This window comes from Cyrtonyx montezumae, unplaced genomic scaffold (assembly GCF_038088225.1).
Source record: "Cyrtonyx montezumae isolate F1298 unplaced genomic scaffold, pur_monq_1.0 scaffold_2, whole genome shotgun sequence".
Classification (NCBI taxonomy): domain Eukaryota; kingdom Metazoa; phylum Chordata; class Aves; order Galliformes; family Odontophoridae; genus Cyrtonyx; species Cyrtonyx montezumae.
In genome coordinates this window covers 47,597,945-47,604,078 of record NW_027071936.1, presented here as the reverse complement: position 1 = coordinate 47,604,078, position 6,134 = coordinate 47,597,945, and the positions used below count along the sequence as shown (strand labels likewise).

The following is a 6,134-nucleotide window of genomic DNA, read 5'->3' as shown; positions in this document are numbered from 1 at the left end:
TCAAGTGAAGATACAGTGAAGATAAAACTGTAGTGAAGATTAAAAAATGTATCAGGATGAAAATACAAGAAAACTCATGCATAGAAAGCATTTCATTCATCAGGGACAATTTTGTTCTAGGAACATCACCCCCTAATGGCCACTTTCATATACCTTCTGAACACTAACATAATCATTGTGAACAATTTTGTTGTCATTTGGCCAAGAAAAAAAAAAAAAAGTCAGAACCTCAGTAAAAAGATAAGTCAGTCAGATGAGTCAGATATGAAGACTTTATTGTTTTATTTATATACATGTGCACTGGGGCAAGGATGTGAGCATATGATTTTTTAACTTCATTTAATACTGTATCTGTAGGACTTCAATAGACTGGTGATTCAATCATTACAACTTCAAGTTTCTGATCTGGTAAATAAGCAATGTTCTAAGTTCAATGAACTGAGGATGAGATGTTCATAGCAGCATCGCTGCTCTATTCTCAAAGGACAGCAGATGTGTTGCAAATCTGTACTGTGTCTTCAGTGTGTTACTGACCTTTACATAATGGGAAGTCTGGAAAGAGCCATTATTATTTCTATACATAGTAGTTATAACTTACAGCTAAACCTTTCAGTTACAGAAGTGAAAACCGGAATGATATTCCACAAATTCTTCCTACAGATGAGACTGCAAATAACATTTCTGAAATGTTCTGAATAAAAGTATACTGGATAATGTGTATGTAAAAACAATTTTTCTCAAATACAGAGCATCTACAGTGTGAAAGAATTAATTCATAAAGGTTTTTTTCTGACAGAATTTTTCCTACAACCCATTAAATAGTGAGTACTTCCTAACAGAAGCATTGCCATTGAAGTTAAAATAAGAAATGTCCCATGAACCCAAAATGCCCAAAATGTTGTCTGGTTATCTCAGAAGGTGAGTAAGGCCAGGTGGAAGCTAAAACAGTATTCATTTTATAGGAAGACTTATAATGGAACTTTAATGAATATAAATTCATTAGCACAAAATTTTAAATGTCGCAATTAAATGAAAGCAAAATGAATATCTATTTGGACAGCAATGTGCAACCTTATTAGTAATCATAGAATTATTTGAAGGACCTTTAAAGGCCATCCAGTCCAACTGCTCTGCAGTGAACAGGGGCACCTACAGCTTGCCCAGAGTTCCATCCAGCAATGATACAAAAAGTCATCGGCATGACTTTAAGATATAAACTATAGCCATAGCACCATTTATACGTCATTTTAGCAAGTTAGCTCTACTTTGTGAGAGATTGTGCTGCCCCTAAAATATCTCCCATATTAGTTATTTATATTTTACTGTTTTTTGCTGGTGTTTACCTGCTGGTTCTGCCCAGATGGAATGAAGAAGTCTTTGAGGAACTGCAGGAGGACTTAGACAAGAAATATGCATGTGTGTCCCTTTCAAAGACACTCAGATATTTTAAGGCACGTTTTAGCTCAGTCTCCAGATCAGGAGAACAGCACAAGACCTGTCCCCGTCCCCCATGGGCATCCTAAGCCTACACATGATTCCATGAGACGGCTGTGTGTATAAATGAGCATCTGCCTGGATGGACCACAGACTGAAGTGAAAAGCAGGAGTTTTCCTGATCAGGGACACGCTTTTGTCCACCTAGTTAATAATTCTTCCACAGCTTGAAGCAGTCAGTACCTTTGAAAACTCCACTTCTCAGGGCAGTTCAGTTAAAAACTGAAAGTAAATCTTTTAGAGTCAGTCATGAAGAGCACAGGCAGACAGAGCACTGCCAAGCAGGCTGCATGTCCTTACAAATTAGGCAAGGAAAGCCCTACATACACCACCATGGCTTCAAACACGTCCCACCACGCCTCACCGATGATCTCGTACACTCTTAAATCAACTTTATCAGTAAGAGGCACATCTGACTTGTCACACGGTCTATTAATTTGGGAAATTATTCTACCTCGGGCAGCAGAAGTCAGTGGTAAGGTGCTATGAGGAAAGTCAGTGATAAGGTGCTACGAGGAGTGCGGCAGAGGTCACAGCGCGTACATTAAAGGCTGAGCACAGGCTGCCACCGCACCACGCTGCCACGAGAGGAGGTTAAATGTTGCGACTAGTGTCACTGCTGATTTATTTCAACTAAATGGAGGACGGAGAGAACGACGGAAACACTTCGCTTCTGGCTTCAAAAGACAGACACGGGCACACAGAGTGCAGAGCGAGGTTTGCAGTGGCGTTAACCGAGGGAAACCGGGCGGCACAAGCGCCTCCCTTCTCCGCCCAGCCACCAGGGGGCGCGAGGCGCCGAGGGGAGCAGCCCGGAAGCGGGGCCGTCAGCCAAAGGGGCGGGGCCTACGGCGCGAAGTAGGCGTGGTGAGAGGCCCCGCCCCTCCCCTCGCGTGCGCGGCCGGCCCTGGGGCCGGAGCCGCCGTAGCGCGCCCGCGGGGAGGGGCCGGCGGCGGGGCCCATGGGGACCTGTTAGTAGCGGGGTGCGGCTGCCCGGTGCCCGCTGCCTTCCCCAGCGCAGCAGCGGGAGGGCGGGTAGCGCCGGGGTCTCCGTTGTGCTGTTTTTTGTTTTTCTTATTATTATTTTTAATGTTTTCCTTCTCTCTCCTCCCGGCCTCAGCCCTGCCCGGACTGCGAGAGGTGAGAGGGCGGCGGGGGCTCGGCGGCGTGGAGAGGGGGCTGGGGCTGCCGGCGGAGGGAGGAGAGAGCGCGGAGGAGGCGGCTCCGGAGGCGGCTCCCGCTGCTCAGGACGGACCGAGGGAGAGGAGGAGGGAGAGAGGGAAGGGGGGGAGGGCTGCGGTGGCTTTGACGGTGGCAAACGCTGTGCTTTGTGGGGATGTGTCACGTTGAAAAACGGATCACGAGTGGTTGTTCCCGAAACAGTCTTTTCCGTTTTTGTGAAGGCGTTTTTTGCCACAGAACTCCAAGAGATGCACGTAAAGATAGAATAGAAAATCCAAACAAACAAAAAACACGAACAGCAAGGCTTGCGCTTCAGAGATGCATTCCTGATAGTGGAGATCACGTTCCCAGCTTAACGCTTTTCCTGTTTTCTGCTTGCTGAACAATGCTAAGCTGCACAGTGTGGGATAGATCCCAAACCTTAGTTGTCAGCATCATTGAACTGTCCCTTGAGAGTGTCCTCTGCAAGGGCAGGTCCACTGCTGAGCCAGCGTGTAGATTTTACAGCGTTGTGCTAGAAATGCAGTGAATATGAATATAAAATTAAAAAAAAATAAACATAGTGGTTGAAAAAGTCTTGCCGTACACTGTTATGGTTTGAGCTAATCACAAAGTGTTGCTAGCTGCAGATGCACATGGATAAAGCTGTGCCAGTTCTTTGACTTTGGATCACCAGTGTTTTTATAGAGACCGTCCTTTGGTTGTTCTGCTGTTCTGTGTTAGTACTGTTGTAATTCAGCATTTCATGTTGTGGTAAGGGAGATTACCTAAATGGACAAAAATGAGAGTTTTTTCAGCTTTTGCTCCCTCTTTATCAGTTAGATTTCCTTTTTATTACAACAAGTTTACCAAATAAGAGGAACGCATTAATTGCAAACCTTGCTATCCACTTTTCTTCAGTAGGAACGAAATCATTATTAAACTTTCATTCAAAATAACCAATGAAGCATACATAAATATATATTAATTGACTGCATGGCCTTAACAAATACAACCATGTAGGAGTGATGAGATTACGTGCTCCAGGTGAGTTCATGTTACTGTTCTCACAGCTGGAAGGCTTGTGCAGCCAGTAGGAAGGATAAGACTGTTGAAGGTCAGATATTAAATATCACATTATGCATGCAAGTGCCTTACAGGACCGTGTTCTTTCTTCTTCAAGTGTCTGTGGTCACTTTGATTCAGAAAGTGAATGCATGCTGTCTCATCTGGCTAGACTCTTTGAGTCTTTGGCCAGAAAATTTTGGTGGCCTACAAATTGAGAAGCACTCTTAATAGTAAGTGTCTGTGACTTACTATACAGCTGTTCCATTTGTTAAAGGGCGTTCAGTAGTGATGCTTGTCATTATTCACACATGTAGTTGACGTTACTCTTTGACAATAGTTTTCAGCTTAAGTACTTCATTTGGTAGAGCAGTTCTCTACCACTCCATTCTTTCTAGAGATACAGCTAGCCAAAAGTAGTAAAATGTACTAAGGTTATTAAAAACAAACAACTTGTAATGCAATGTTTCTTGAGAGCTTGTGTGTTCAGATTTCATACTCACTCCTCCTCTTTGAACTATTTGTTGTATACGTAACTTGTGTAAGAAACTGAGGTGACAGTTGCTCAGTGGCACGCTTTAATCTCCTTTCTTTCAGTTTACAAACTGTGGGACAAATGAAAGTTCTGTCTAAACAGAGTAGGCAGTCTGTTTTCAGGGTTTGTTCAATTCCTGGTTCTTATTTCTTCTCACTGTTGTTTTTCTGTCCTTAGATTATTTTCTGCCTACCTCATCTTCTTGGAAAGAGGAAGACAAATGGAAGTATACGATTCTGTAAACACCTAGAGATCATTCTGGTGTTGTAGGTAATTATTGCACTTGCTCAGTTCCAATAGTGAATGATGCTACAGTGGATGAGATTTCGGCCCACAAGGGAATTGGGGCCTTCTGGGTTACACCTTCATTAAGTTTTGTTCTACACATGTGTGAGGGTTTCCTTCTGATGTGTGCACACAAGCAGGATTTGGCTTTGCTTTTGTGGACTTAGATTCTAGTGTTTGGAACACTTCTGTGTTTTCGTCACTTACTGCTTCTGCTCTTTATCACAATACACATTATAGTAGACTGTCAGTGTTACCATAACGTTCAGTTATAATCTTTTTGAAATATGTGAGTAACTTCCAACCATAATCTTCTAATCATTATGGGAGAAACAGAAAAATTTCCTACTGAGTCTGTAAGAGGCATATTTTTAAAGCAATACTTTCTATGATGGAAGCCTACAGACTGCTCAATCAGATCTCATTACATCAATAATACTTACTGATTTTACTTTCTTTCATTTTTTAGATAGAAAGTAGTAAGGCTTTTCTAAGCCACAGTCATTTTCAAAGGGAAAGCTTTGACATTTGCATAAAGCAAAGGGGTAAATAGATGCCACAATCTGTCTTTATCTGAACTCTTTGTAAAGTAAAATACTGCAGAAGAAATAGTGATGAGGGTAAGAAAAGCAGTGCCATTAATTTAGGCTGTAGAAAAATGAAAAAAAAAAGCCTGCTTTCTAGACTGTGAGGTACATCTGCACTGGGAATGTTGATAAAAGTTTTTGTGAAATGGCTGTGTACTTCACCATTGTCTAGAACTCATTCATGTCATGATACAAATGCAGAAGAGAAGTGGTCCTTCTATCTATTTATTTCTTTATCTGTAAAGTCAGTAGCAGTTTATTATGTACATACCATTTTTGACAGTAGATCCTTATTTTCTTCTGGGAAACTGTGAGTGGCTTTCCAGGAGCAGGGAGTCTAGCAGATTGTTATAGTCTACACACTGGAATAAACAGAAGCGTGCTTCAAGTTAATTCAACTCAGTGATTGCTGAGCAACAGATATCCTTTTAGCTGTCTGCTGAGACAATTCTAGTCTAGAAGTACACAACTCAAGACATTTTTTTTTTTAAGCTGGTGACAAAATAACTGAGAATTCTAGGCATAGCTATTAAAAAGCTCTTATTTTCCTTTAAGTATTTCCTGTGTGTGGCCATAACACTTCTAAGTTAAGAATAAGACATCCTGTGTTTGGAAAGCTTTCTGTTTGTTGCCATCCTTTGTCCCTTCAAAGAGTACAGCTGGCAGTATGGTCACCTTGTTGATTTTTGGGGTTGATTGTTTTGCTTCTTTTTATTGCTCCTTATTAAATACTTGGAAGAACTGTAGTATTCTTAGTCTAGATTGCTATTTTATAATATATAAATTATTTCTGTTTTGTCACAAATATTTCTCAATGATCAGTGTATTGGAAAAAGTTAACATTTTTAGTTGGCATTTTATTTAGGCTAAATGAAATGCATACCTATAAGCTTCTGCTGCCACTTCAGTGTTTCTATTTCTCTAGGTCCTGAAGAACAAAAAGCTTGTTAGACATTTCAGCACCATATCCCAAGTTTAGCATTGTCAAAGTGGTACTGACATTGGCA

General features: G+C 41.5%; 1 protein-coding gene across 4 annotated transcripts in view; it reads left to right on the top strand.

The window, feature by feature from the left end:
• Nucleotides 1-2,550: 2,550 nt before the first annotated feature.
• Nucleotides 2,551-6,134, top strand: part of KLHL5 (kelch like family member 5) — a 49,849-nt gene continuing 46,265 nt past the window's right edge. For all 4 annotated transcript variants that reach the window (XM_065737135.1, XM_065737134.1, XM_065737137.1 and 1 more), the window contains exons 1-2: nt 2,551-2,634; nt 4,433-4,525. The gene's annotated coding sequence lies outside the window, so the exon portion shown is untranslated. The remainder of the gene's footprint in view (nt 2,635-4,432; nt 4,526-6,134) is intronic.